This window comes from Argopecten irradians, chromosome 15, assembly GCF_041381155.1.
Source record: "Argopecten irradians isolate NY chromosome 15, Ai_NY, whole genome shotgun sequence".
NCBI lineage: Eukaryota > Metazoa > Mollusca > Bivalvia > Pectinida > Pectinidae > Argopecten > Argopecten irradians.
Window position 1 is genome coordinate 25,415,157 of NC_091148.1, and position 14,039 is coordinate 25,429,195.

Consider the following 14,039-nt stretch of genomic DNA (forward strand, 5'->3'; position numbering starts at 1 on the left):
TGTAATTAGTGATGTAAACAACATTTTTTTTTGTAATTAATGATGTAAATAGTAATTATTATTGTAATTAGTGTGATGTGAATAATATTGTTTGTAATTAGTGATGTAAATTAGTGATAGTATTTGTAATCAGTGATGTAAATAGTATTGTTTGTAATTAAGTGATGATGTTTGTAAAATGATGTAAAGTATTTTTGTAATAGTGATGTAAATAGTATTGTTTGTAATCAGTGATGTAAATAGTATTGTTTGTAATCAGTGATGTAAATAGTATTATTTGTAATCAGTGATGTAAATAGTATTGTTTGTAATCAGTGATGTAAATAGTATTATTTGTAATTAGTGATGTAAATAGTATTGTTTGTAATTAGTGATGTAAATAGTATTGTTTGTAATTAGTGATGTAAATAGTATTGTTTGTAATTAGTGATGTAAATAGTATTGTTTGTAATTAGTGATGTAAATAGTATTGTTTGTAATTAGTGATGTAAATAGTATTGTTTGTAATTAGTGATGTAAATAGTATTGTTTGTAATTAGTGATGTAAATAGTATTGTTTGTAATTAGTGATGTAAATAGTATTGTTTGTAATTAGTGATGTAAATAGTATTGTTTGTAATTAGTGATGTAAACAGTATTGTTTGTAATCAGTGATGTAAATAGTATTATTTGTAATTAGTGATGTTAATATTATTGTTTGTAATTAGTAATGTAAATAGTATTGTTTGTAATTAGTGATGTAAACAGTATTGTTTGTAATTAGTGATGTAAATAGTATTATTTGTAATAAGTGATGTAAATAGTATTATTTGTAATTAGTGATGTAAATAGTATTATTTGTAATTAGTGATGTAAATAGTATTGTTTGTAATTAGTGATGTAAATAGTATTGTTTGTAATTAGTGATGTAAATAGTATTGTTTGTAATTAGTGATGTAAATAGTATTGTTTGTAATTAGTGATGTAAACAGTATTGTTTGTAATTAGTGATGTAAACAGTATTGTTTGTAATTAGTGATGTTAATTAATGATGTAAATAGTCTTATTTGTAATTAGTGATGTAAATAGTATTGTTTGTAATTAGTGATGTAAATAGTATTGTTTGTAATCAGTGATGTAAACAACATTGTTTGTAATTAGTGATGTAAATAGTATTATTTGTAATCAGTGGTGATATAAATAGACTTACCTGTCTACCTGTAGTCCATACCAGATATGTAACAGGTCAGGTGACACCATGTCCAGTCTGATCGGTCACTCCTGGCCAGCGTACCACACCCGAGGAGGGACGTCCAGTACTTGACCAACACCTTCATGACCAAAGCAGTAATTAATTGTCTTGTGTCCCCCGCGACCACAGGTAAGTCCTAAAGGGTGACCAGTAGGTGAGGACAGGTGAGGTAGGGTAGTAACAGGTAGATAGTCCACCAGGCCATGTAATGGTGTATTAAGTTTGTTAGTGATTCCACACCACAAGTCCAGTCTCTCACGTGTAAAAGCTGTACAGTGATGTACACACACTTCACTTTACTCTCATTATTCAATGATTTTATAGAAATTAACATCTCCAAGGACAGAGTTGCAAGTCAACCCTGATATGCTGGTCACCCGACCTGCACAACCTTACAACTAATCACGCTCTCCCCTGTCTTTTGTTGTCCGGCTCTCTTCCCTAACACAAGATTTCAATTTTTTTTTTAAATCAGTTCTTCATGTAAGAGGGTTGCCTCAGGGCTGAATCGGTTCACTGACTGCCTAAGTACTTGCATATATACACACCAGCACGCCGATTTTACACCCATGAATGAGGATACTGGTAGGCCCAGGTAAATACTACTACACCTGTGATCGAGGGTCACAGTTCTCAGTTGTACAGACCAGTACTAACATTTATCCAATAACCTTACGATGAAGAATCACTAATAATAAATCTAACACGGTAATAATAAATATTAAAAAAAAAAATCTTGGAATTATTTCATAAAGTGATACTTTAACATTTAAGTTTTTGAAAAAAAAAAAAAATTCCCCCGTAACGATGTATAAATATATAGATAATATAAAAAGAGATTGTAATATTGATATAAAGTTTGAGGTAGATTAGAGATGTATACTTTACAGAGTATCACTTTAACAGCTACATGTGTGTATACTAGAAAATGTCTATCCCGTTACAGTAAATGAGACTGCCACAGTTCAGTGAATCCTGTGGCTCAGGAGATGCTACGGTTCGCCGGTTCTACAACATATCACACACGTAACGTCACATCATCGGCACATACACCCCTGAACCACACTAGGGGGCGCTGGTCGCACAAGAAATTGACACCATCAAGCCCTGTTGCGTGACACACTCACCAATGTCCATTTATCATGCCAACGTGTCCCGTGGAGTGAAAGCAGAATGGAAACAACAACTTGTCTGTGTTTAGATTTTGTTAAAAGGTCACCAGTTTGACCAGCACTGTGCCAGGCTTCCCTGGTCCTTGTCCACCAGTTTCTCCAGCTCTTCCTAAGCTACCTTTCGTTCCTGTCACTGTACGAGTTTATCCCGCTAAACGTGTGTCTGAAAATAAAATGTCGCAAGAATTAGCATGGCATTAACGTCAAACACACCTCTCTGTCTCCCAACACTGTCTGCATGTTCACAGTGGCGGCAGACAACCAAAATAGAAAAAATCATCTTCTCACCTCAGTCTCCCGAAACAATGTAAGGAACTTACGCAATAAAGTTTATTTCTCTACATATCAAAAGTTTAGATTCCTTAAAAAAATATTTTTGAATGATTCCATTTTTTTTTTTTTTCAATTCAGAAACCTTTGGATATCTATGTGATTTCCCCATTACTGTATACCCTAGCTGTAGCACACGGAATACACACTGCACACAACAAGCAATATGGCTATAGGTGGGTATTGTTGCTGAATGAGATTTAGAAACCTTTCATACAGTTTTAACAATTCTAAGGAATATCTTATTACATATCTAGTTTAATTCACGCGTCAGATAAAGGCATGCAACATCCATTTCAAAAATATAATATCTGGTTTGATGATTCCATATTTACAATTTCTTTTGTCGTGTTTGTATTGATTATAGATTTATGTTTTATTAATAGGGATTGTTCTATTCTTTGCATCATAAGCTGTATCTTTTTTACCTGGTGCAGTGACTTACATGGACAAAAACTAAAAACAGACCATGCTTTGGAGAATTTAATTCTTTCAAATCTTTTCTCTTAATTTTGAATTAAAAGTCAGTAAGATTTCTACTCAAAGGTGTTAATGATACAGATCAAGCCATATGACCTAATTTTGAAAACTTTAAAATCATGTCAATTGCATTCTCGATCCCCCCTGAAAACATATTTGACTCATCTAATGCAAAGGTCGGAGCAGTTCATTATGAATTTTCAGGGGTGAATGAGTAAATTTAACGGATCTCTATAAATAAATATGTGACAAATCAATACTCTGTAACTGAAAATAGATAACATAATTATGTATGACCGTATTTAAGACCATAGCATTAAAGGGATTGGGTTTTTTTTACACCAAAACAGCGAAAATAACAAAAGAAGATTAACATTATTGTCACCCCTTCCACTTTCCCCATCCGAGAACCCTTCCAAAGACAATGCTTTGGTTTTCTGTATCCGTTCCATTCTTTATTTTACCATCTATAAAGACCATCCCCGAGGGACAAAGGGACTTTATGACCAAGGGGTCTTTATACAGGTCAAATTACAAAACCATAGTAACGTGATCATATTAGGAGATGGTCTTATTAAGCAGGTGGTCTTTATACAGAGGTGGTCACTCCAGACATTTTGACAGCACATGTAATGTTCCATTTCCCCTACAATTTTTCGTTAGGGTGAAAACATACAAATAGAGAGCAAATTTGTTTCTCGATTCACATGATTCACACAGAATCAAATGGGTATTCCCTTAAAGGGAATTTATCACTTAGCCTGTCACCTTGCTTAAAATTTTTTATTTTTCCTTTCCATGTGCCATAAAGCCAACATTTTCCAATTTAACAGTTTGTAATTTAAAGGGACCCCAGGCCTTACATTACAGTGTGCTTGCAGAAAACTGAGCAGCAGAATGTGCAATTTTCCGACCATCATCGGCCGAGCATTTCCCTTTATCCATTTTGGATGAAAATCCTCATACCTCGTTATTTTTCTCCAAAATTTTATTACAGCAATTAACAATCAGTAATATTTTCATGAAACAAATTATATCAAACTGCTTTGAAAAAAAAGTTTGAGTTAAGCTGGTATCTTAAAGATTTTTTTTTAAGAAAATTGATCATTCACCTCAGATGAAAATTTTTTTACAGTATTTTTTTTCTCCCATCAGTTATTTTTTAAAACACCTATTCACTATCAAAATAAAACTTCATACCAGTAAGTGTTATCATAAAATCTTACCCCAGTAATCTATATTTTTTCTGATGAAATTGAATATTTCTAGTCATGTCCCCTGAAGCATTTAAACAACAATTATAATCCAACACCCCCACAGTATCACCACATATGCACTGGAAGACCTATATAAATAAGAATGTTTTTATAAGTTATATTTCTTAGTTGACGTAAACACACCTCCATTAATATTCCTGCACTCTATGTACATTATAACCACACCTTGAGCCTGCACAACACTATCACTCGAAAACTTGTGTAGGAGGACATCCCTAGTCCAACCAATGTACCTGTAATTTTTTTACCTGTACTACAACATACCTTATTTATTCACCATTACAACACTAGTCTCTTTTTGTGTTTGCCTATGTGTATACATTAATTTATTAGAAAACCAACGACCTATCAAAAAGAAAACATTTATACAGTTATTGGGAAACCTTCACAATATAGCGGAGTAATGTGCACATTACTACATGTTTATATGAACACATTACTATATGTACACATTATATGAACACATTACAACTGTATGATTTCCCAGGGATCTATCACAGATGACCTCTGAATTTGTTTTTCAGTTTTAACGATGCATGCACACTACTGTGTATGTGACCCCAGCGATCGTGTTTCTCCAATGTTACCTGTACATTTTGAGCACGCTCTAGTCGTTATCTATAGGGTGTCAGGGCCCTACTTTAAACTGGAGTAAGTGCCATCAACCTAAAAAGTGAAGGACATTATCGTTGTCCTGCAGAAGGCCACAAGTTCGTTCTCGTTTATGTTTTAACATGCTCTGGCGACAATCATCGCTAAAATCACCTGTGGTAGAAGCTACTCTACCTGAATTCTGCATTTAAATCAATATATATATATATATATATATAGGTTTAAAGTTGATCCACTATTTATTATGTTTGTATAAAAAGATTTAAATAACACACATTCCATACAATTTACAGTCTAGCTGACAGATTATCCATCTGAAAATTCAAATAACTTGTAAACCAAACAAACTAATCAAAATTTAATTTTAATTCTTTATTTAATTACCATATTTTGAAATAATTTCTAATATTTTTAGGGAATTGCTTTTTTTACCTCATTATCTGTTGTTGGGGATTTTATCAAATTACAGCTAAAACCAAGTGACCACGGATCTTTGCTTTTATAGAATGTACAAAATAAACAGCACATATTGTGCAATTTCTTTTAAATATCTTTATTTTATATCTTAATTCCGCCTGAAAAGCAATTGTGTGTAAAATCATTGTCATGTCTATAGTTTGACAGGACAAAAAATGGACATGAATTAAAGCAATTTGTTGTTTTTTCCTGATAAAATTTTGGGGCAATTACAAGGACTATGCACTTATGGAATCATATCTGCACTGTCACTCGGACAAATCCTTTGACGACATAATTATCTGCTCGCGTTAATCCCCAACAATGTGTAAGATCATAGGTGTGTCCCTGCAGCTCATTATCTCAAACACAGTCATCGTGGGATATCATTTCAATGAATAATTATAAATTCTGACTCAGAACCTCACCATGATAACACAAATTTAAACAATATTTCTATCTTTGTTGACAAAGCTTCCAATAAGACAATGTGTATGAAACATATAGATGATCTAGATGCTCCGAATGACGTGAAACGGGACAAATTTGATGTCAAAACGAAAATTGGCATGTCATTGATAAGATTCATGATTCACTGAAGAGACACTAAAATGTCCAATCCCAAAACTTGTTAGAAATCAGTAATTCAGGCAGAATTCAAATCAAATCACTGAAAAACTACAAGACATGATGTGTACCAACAAGGATGTCCAACATCAAGTCAGACATACTGACGGACAGACCAGATCCTCAGGATTCAAAATGTCTGCCAATTAAAATGGCCGCCAACAGACAAGGATACCCTGCATAGAAAATGCTCATTCAATTGGAACTAGAACTGTCGCCGGAATGGACGACTAATACCCCCGCTGCACAAATTTAGTAACAACTCCATTAATAGGAGAAATTGCCGAACCCTATAGAGTTTACTCAACTCCCCTTTATGTCAGGGTTCTGTGTACCAGAACCCTATATAGTTTACTCAACTCCCCTTTATGTCAGGGTTCTATGTACCAGAACCCTATATAGTTTACTCAACTCCCCTTTATGTCAGGGTTCTATGTACCAGAACCCTATATAGTTTACTCAACTCCCCTTTATGTCAGGGTTCTGTGTACCAGAACCCTATATAGTTTACTCAACTCCCCTTTATGTCAGGGTTCTATGTACCAGAACCCTATATAGTTTACTCAACTCCCCTTTATGTCAGGGTTCTGTGTACCAGAACCCTATATAGTTTACTCAACTCCCCTTTATGTCAGGGTTCTATGTACCAGAACCCTATATAGTTTACTCAACTCCCCTTTATGTCAGGGTTCTATGTACCAAATATCATCAAAATCTGTGAAGCAGTTTAGGAGGAGTTCGCTGGACAAAGTTGTGTCTACAGACAGATGGATGGACAAACAGACAACCAAATTCCAGAATACTCTAGTGGTATAGTCTTTGCTCCGATAAAACATAATTGCACTAATAGTGTTTTCTGAGTATCTTTTATATAGCCATTATGGTATTTGTGTGATTTCATCATTGCATTAATAACCTGTTCAAAATTAATATCTACGCTAAAATTCTATTCTGCTAAAATAAGAACATTTAGAGTAGTTTTGAATTGACAAAAGACAATGTGAATGTGACGTTTCACTAATCATAGTACATAAAGACAGAAAAACTTTGAAAGTTGACAATAATTATTGATAAATTGTCTGCTGGATACAAATAACCTTATCAGTAAAGAACATGTTAGATATTAATCGATTGACGTGTAAATAAAATCACAATTTGTAACTTGCGACCAATCAGCATGATACAGAAGCTATTAGCAAACTTTCATCATAAAAATTCTCTTTTCGACAAATGATTAAAAACATTGACAGAGAAAACTATTTTATGTTACCACATTAAGAATGATTTAATTTGTGTGCCATTTCTACAGAGCAGGAGATGTGTGGAAGACAGCAGATGTGGAGCAGTGGTATAACAGGGAGGATAAAATGAGCGGAACCATTCCCTGGAGCTGACAGAAAACCTGACACAAAGTCTGCAAGTTATTCCTAAAATGATTTACAAATGATTATTTTTGCCGAATATTTTTCGCAATTTGGACCTAAAATTAGAAATTAAATTTTAGTACAACAAAATTTCATGATTTGGTTTGAAGTTTATATATAATTCAACTGATTCTTTATATATTACAGATCAAAATTTTGCGACCTAGGTGATTGGCCACAAAATTGCAAAAAAATATCACCACTGTAAAATAACCCTATATACATACCAAAGAAAGCAAATTAGACAAACTTTCACATTTATTAAGATCATATATCGGCTTGGGAAATTTAAACATGGATAGTTCTAGGTTCAAAATGGTGATTATGAAATACAAATTCAACAAACGTCTACAAAGATAAGATTGCTCTTCAGATTTTATGGTAAATTGGAAGGCACCTGAGCTCAAATCAAGCGAAAGGTGTGTATCTTTGACATTTAGAACAAGCACTATCCCTCAAATACAAAGAGAAAATCCATACTGTCAAACAGCACCAAAAAATCAATGACATAAAAGAACAATTTTCCACACGAGCAACAATAAACCTTTGCAGTTGTGCAAAAAAATACGACAGCTTCATAATGGACAACAAATTCAGGAAAATATGTTACCTATTTGGGAGTTTTTTGGCCAAGTATATTAATTAAAGATGCTCCACCGCCGACAGAGCATAAATGATATTAATCATTTGAACAATAATTGGTGTTTAATCGTGTATATATATGCCTAATTAACACAAAAAATAATATAAAATAATTTATTTCGCCTTTAGTGCATGCGCAATCAGTACTTAATTCCATATAGGATATAGTGTCACGGAATTTTTTCGGGATGCAATTAATTATTTTTCATATTTTTAACTTGAAGTAAAATTAGAAGCTCAAACTTTTCAATGGTGTTAATGGTGTAAAGTAAGTAACTTTTGTAACAGAAGAAAAATGCTAAATCGTCTGCTCCTGTTTTTTATAGTGAAAAAATACCATTTGTCAGCGGTGGAGCATCTAATTAGATATATCATGAAAATATATTACATTTTTGGGAGTTTTTTTTGCCAAATATATAAATTACTATGTCATATTTTCATCATAGTACTGTGACATCTGTTATAGCGACCAACTCTGTATAAAGACCACCTGCTTATTAAGACCACTTTATATTAGCTCCCAAATGGCAAATTTCAACTTCAAATGACCTGTTAAGAAAGGCCATTTTGCTAAAGTGACCACTATTCTCTCGTCCTTTGGACACCAATAGTCCAGAAAACTCTCAGTCTGGTCGGATATGTCACAAGATCATCAAGGTGGCAAGATTATCACTGGTTCACCCTATCACATTTCAGGATACATTAGTATTTAAAGCAAGTGCAAATCTTCATAAAATTAGATTTAGAAGTTTCATCAACTATAGCTTTGCAAAATGAAGAGCAATTAATTTGGAAACCAATTAAAGACGCTTCATAGCTGACAAATGGTATTTTTCTCTAAAAAAATGCAGAAGAATTAGTATTTTTCTTCAATTATCAAAGTTGCTTACTTTACACCATTACCACCATTGAAAAGTTTGAGCTTCTAATTTTACTTCAAGATTAAAAATAATTAATTGCATCCTGAAAAAAAATCTGTGGCACTATGTCCTTTATGGAAAAAAGTACTGATTATGCATGTACCAAACACAAGATAAATATTTTTTTGGTGTTAATTAGATTCATATATATAACATGATTAAACACTAATCATTGTTTAAATGATGAGTATGGTTTATGCTCTGTCAGCAGTGGAGCATCTTTAAACATAATTCTAAAACTGTGGCTAAAATACTACCCTGGGTATGTATACATTGCTATATTATATTCTGTAATATTGGTGTAGAGATTACAAATGTCCAACAAACTCGCTATAACTAATCATAAATGAGCACAGTGTAAGTTTAATTGTAAATTATTAGAATTTCCAATCAAAGCAAATAGTTTAACCTCTCATTCTGGTAAGTCTAACAAACTCTCTGTTGCTAATAATAAATGTACACAGTGTAAGTCTAATTATGAATAACTAAAATTTCCAATAAAAACAAATTGTTTTATCTTTAATTCTGGTGAGGTCTATTTCTACTTTTGAATTCCACTTCTTGCATTTCACTGACCTTTTTTCCAAACATGACAAAAATAGTCTACAAAAATCAATAGAGAGAATGTCTCCCTTCTGTTATAACTCAAGCTTGCAGTGATGAAACATGAATACATCATAAACTAGAAGAGATTACACTGAACATAGCCTATATATTTTATAATTTAATATCTAGACATTTCAAGTATTCTGACCATTTCTTTTGGAAACGGAGAAAAAAAATCGATCGACCAATAGAAGATCATTATGTTTTCGACTCTGAGGAGAATACAGCCTTATATGGTAAAACTTGAGCTGATGTCAAAATATAGATTACATACCAATGTTACATGAATACTTTGAAGAACGCATTAGCATAAAATGTTCAGCAATAAAACCTTGGATTTGACAAAAGCTTGAAATGTCAAGGAGTTGAAGCCAAGACTTAAGCAATGGAAAAAAGCAATAATGTATGGTTTGTTTAATGTTACGTCGCTTTAACAGCCAGGATCATTTATAGGCGTTCCAGGTTTTACTGGTGGAGGAAAACCAGAGTAACTGGAGAAAAACCACCCACCAGTGAGAGGTCAATCTTGCAGTATGAGGTCAATCTTGCAGTACGAGGTCAATCTTGCAGTACGAGGCCAATCTTGCAGTGTGAGGTCAATCTTGCAGTACGAGGTCAATCTTGCAGTACGAGGCCAATCTTGCAGTGTGAGGTCAATCTTGCAGTACGAGGTCAATCTTGCAGTATGAGGTCAATCTTGCAGTATGCGATCAATCTTGCAGTATGAGGTCAATCTTGCAGTACCAGGTCACTTTTGCAGTACCATGTCACTCTTGCAGTACCAGGTCAATTTTGCAGTACGAGGTCACTTTTGCAGTAACAGGGCAATCTTGCAGTATGTGGTCAGTCTTGCAGTACGAGGTCACTCTTGCAGTACGAGGTCAATCTTGCAGTATGAGGTCAATCTTGCAGTACGAGGTCAATCTTGCAGTACAAGGTCACTTTTGCAGTATGAGGTCAATTTTGCAGTATGAGGTCAATTTTGCAGTATGAGGTCAATTTTGCAGTATGAGGTCACTCTTGCAGTATGAGGTCAATTTTGCATTACCAGGTCAATCTTGCAGTATGAGGTCAATCTTACAGTACGAGGTCACTCTTGCAGTACAAGGTCACTTTTCCAGTACGTCACTTTTGCAGTATGAGGTCAATTTTGCAGTATGAGGTCAATTTTGCAGTATGAGGTCAATTTTGCAGTATGAGGTCAATCTTGCAGTATGAGGTCAATCTTACAGTACGAGGTCACTCTTGCAGTACAAGGTCACTTTTCCAGTACGTCACTTTTGCAGTATGAGGTCAAACTTGCAGTACGAGGTCACTCTTGCAGTACAAGGTCACTCTTCCAGTACAAGGTCACTCTTGCAGTACGAGGTCACTCTTGCAGTACAAGGTCACTCTTGCAGTACGAGGTCACTCTTGCAGTACCAGGTCAATCTTGCAGTACCAGGTCACTCTTGCAGTACCAGGTCAATTTTGCATTACCAGGTCAATCTTGCAGTACCAGGTCAATTTTGCATTACCAGGTCAATCTTGCAGTACCAGGTCACTCTTGCAGTACCAGGTCAATCTTGCAGTACCAGGCTACTCTTGCAGAGGTATCAATACTTATAGGAGGTAATTAATTTAGATGACAACTCCAGTGACTAAGGGGTTATATGTATCAGGGGATATAAAACTGAAATGATAATGGTTATTGTTGAAGGGGTGATAGTTAATCTAAGGGCCGATACAGATCACGGTTCATTCCCAAGGGATTCTGGGAGTAATCTAGTTAGTGAGATAACATAAAATCAGGCTGATGTTAAAATTAGTTTGGTTTATAGCCATCTCAATGTTCTATCAATAGTCAGGGTCATTCAAGCGTAACCTCCCTGGTATGTAATGCAATGTGTGGATATGTGTATGCTTTGGGAGGCTGCAGTATATTTTTTTTGTCGCTTTGTGATTGTAGGACTCTTTGCACTTTTTTATTTCGTGCTCTATTTTCGAATTCTTCTTGCTGACACATTCACACATAGGTGTATTTGCTGTGATTGACTAAAAGCAAAATACCATAAACAAGATAATCTATATAATCCTGGTCTCCATATTGGATTAAATACAGACATCAATCTGCAAGGATTTAGGAAAAAATAAACATGTATAAATTCATGTTAGAATTCAGGAAAATGGTTTCATATTACTTCATATCAAACAATGTTTCAATAACAACTTCAAAACAAACAATGTTTAAATTACAACTTCAAAACAAATAATTTTTACATTACAACTTCAAAACAAACAATGTTTCAAATACAACTTTATCAAACAAACAATGTTTAAATTAAAACTTCAATACAAACAATGTTGAAATTACAACTTCAAAACAAACAATATTGAAATTACCACTTCAAAACAAACAATATTGAAATTACAACTTCAAAACAAACAATGTTTAAATTACCACTTCAAAACAAACAAATGTTTCAATTACAACAATGATTAACTACACTTTTACTGTTAATAGATACCATGTATTTTGTATAAGCAAATCAATAAAACAACTTTGTTGGTATACACTAGATATAGCAGAGGAGAAAATCTTGAAGCCAGAATTCTGGGCCAATTTTAACAGTGCTGACAAAGTGCTATACAGAAAACTATTATCTGCAGTATCTCAAAAATCAATAGCATAGCTGCCAGTGCAGGGGAAAAACAGCTAATTTGTAGCTGTCATTGGATTTCAAGCCAGCATGCTTCAGGATATGCTGGGTGTATTTTTAGACTGCAAGCTCCTATTAAACTGCGTATTTGTCAAAACATTACAAAAACCAATCCATCGAAAATGCATCATGTGTTCTAGGGGCTAGCCATATTGTTTATCAACATGTTTTTGTGTCCACGACATACGAGGACAATTATACGCAATATTGGCATTCCGTGTTGTGTAAATAAAAGGATTGATTTAATGAAAAGATAATTTACAGAAGGAATGACCACTCTGGCACGGCCTTATTAATTTGATCCTTACAAATACAAGAAATAAAACAAGATTAAATTATCTAGGTGCAATAGTAATCTCAAATGGTCATTCTTTAATAAAACTTTCATTGATAGATATAATTAATAAACTTCAGATCATCAAAGCAGAATGTTCTATTCTTTTGATTGAAAGGAATATGAAAGCAATAGATAACATTGATGGCAAATACATTAGGCCAATTAAGAATCTTGCCCACTTTGTGATTTGGAAATAGAAAGCTTTTTTAAAAATTATTTATACCAAATTCCCAACAACACATTATTTAGGATGGTTTTAAAAATTGTAAGATTGGGTAAAGGAGAGGATAACCCCCTCTCAGTATAGAGGTTAAATATAATCTTCACTGATGGTGACAGGAGCACCAAACTAGTTGGATATAGATATATTCTCTCCTTAACTACTGTCAAAACGTTGATGCATATGATAAAGGTATGCTGTGGGTTCATAAGAGAAATCATTCCTTATGGGCTGCAAGAAGTCATGCCCTCTAGGTGACCAAAAACCATATGCCCTCTATATATGTAAGGAAATTACATCTTGGAGACCAATGATTTATACCTTATTGATGACAAGAGATCATGCCCTCAAGACGACCAAATAATGGAACCCTCAAAGTTGATGGAGAAATCATTCCCTTAGGAATACAGAGAATCAGTATCTTAAGAAGGACATTCAAATCATGCCTCCTGGGTGACAAGGAAATTGTATCTTCAGGATGACAAACAAATCATGCCCCCTGGGTGACAAAAAAAATTGTATCTTCAGGATGACAAACAAATCATGCCCCCTGGGTGACAAAAAAATTGTACCTTCAGGATGACAAAAAAATCATGCCCCCTGTGTGACAAAGAAATTTTAACTTCAGGATGACAAACAAATCATGTCACCTGGGTGATGGAAAAATCATGCCCTCAAACTACTGAGAAATCACACCCTCAATGTCTAAGGAAATCTCTGTAAATCTAAAGGTAACACAGATAAATACCTTCAGAATGACAAAGAAAATTATGTCCTGATGGTGAAAATGAAATCATACTATTTGTCCTCAGAATACGGCGGTTACCTACGTCATTTTGGTATCTTGAAACCCCCGTATTAGTCCCATCTTCCATGATTGTGACGTTGTCATTTAACATGTTTTTGTGACGTCATGATCACCAGATGGTTGGACTAATCAATGGTAAGTATAAGTACTTTACCCACGTCGTTTCGGGAACTCAAAACCCCGGTATTACTTCCTGAT

The 14,039-nt window shown here is 34.1% G+C and overlaps 1 protein-coding gene and 1 long non-coding RNA gene across 2 annotated transcripts in view; one reads left to right on the forward strand and one right to left on the reverse strand.

Moving 5' to 3' along the window:
• The window catches only part of LOC138309449 (uncharacterized), a 73,128-nt gene extending 71,797 nt beyond the window's left edge, over window positions 1-1,331 (reverse strand). The window contains exon 1 of the mRNA XM_069250647.1: window positions 1,190-1,331. The gene's annotated coding sequence lies outside the window, so the exon portion shown is untranslated. The remainder of the gene's footprint in view (window positions 1-1,189) is intronic.
• Window positions 1,263-7,689, forward strand: LOC138309450 (uncharacterized). The gene is made up of 3 exons (XR_011206276.1): window positions 1,263-1,360; window positions 2,815-2,909; window positions 7,495-7,689. It is a non-coding gene; the product is annotated as an uncharacterized lncRNA (long non-coding RNA).
• The last annotated feature ends 6,350 nt before the right edge of the window (window positions 7,690-14,039 follow it).